This window comes from Oncorhynchus mykiss, chromosome 16, assembly GCF_013265735.2.
Source record: "Oncorhynchus mykiss isolate Arlee chromosome 16, USDA_OmykA_1.1, whole genome shotgun sequence".
Taxonomy (NCBI): Eukaryota; Metazoa; Chordata; class Actinopteri; order Salmoniformes; family Salmonidae; genus Oncorhynchus; species Oncorhynchus mykiss.
In genome coordinates, this window is record NC_048580.1 from 17569883 (window position 1) to 17570879 (window position 997).

The following is a 997-nucleotide window of genomic DNA, read 5'->3' on the forward strand; positions in this document are numbered from 1 at the left end:
GCTTCCACCTGTATTTCCAAGCACTCCCTAGCTTAACGACACACAGCCTTTCCTCGTTGGGGCAGGAAGTCCATATAAGGTTTGGGGGTGGAGCCAGCCACCTGCAAGATATCTCTCCTCAATTAGGGTGGCAGGTAGCCTTGTGGTTAGAGCGTTGGACTAATAACCGAAAGGCTGCAAGATCGAATCCCCGAGCTGACGAGGTAAAATTCTGTCATTCTGCTCCTGAACAAGGCAGTTAACCCACTGTTACTAGGCATTGTAAATAAGAGTTTGTTCTTGACTTGCCAAGTTAAGTAAAGGTATAAAAAAAACTCTCCTCAATTACCACTCCCCTGCTGTCTTCCACAATATATATACAATACCAGTCAAATGTTTACACATCTACTCATTCAAGGGTTTTTCTTTATTTTCTACATTGCAGAAGAATAGTGAAGACATCAAACCTCTAAAATAACACATATGGAATCATGTAGTAAACAATAAATTGTTAAACAAATCAAAATATATATAATATTTTCTATTATATATTATAAATTATTATATTATTCAAAGTAGCCACCCTTTGCCTTTGCACACTCTTGGCATTCTCTCAACCAGCTTCACCTGGAATGCTTGTCCAACATTCTTGAAGGAGTTCCCACATATGCTGAGCACTTGTTGGCTGCTTTTCCTTCACTCTGTGGTCCAACTCATCCCATTCCATCTCAATTGGGTTGTGGTCGGATGATTGTGGAGGCCAGGTCATCTGACGCAGCACTCCATCACTCTCCTTCTTGGTAAAATAGCCCTTACACAGCCTGGAGGTGTGTTGGGTCATTGTCCTGTTGAAAAACAAATGATAGTCCCACTAAGCAAGGATGGCGTATTGCTGCAGAATGCTGTGGTAGCCATGCTGGTTAAGTGTGCCTTGAATTCTAAATAAATCACAGACAGTGTCCCCAGCAAAGTCCCCCCACACCATCACACCTCCTCCATGCTTCAAGGTGGGAAATAC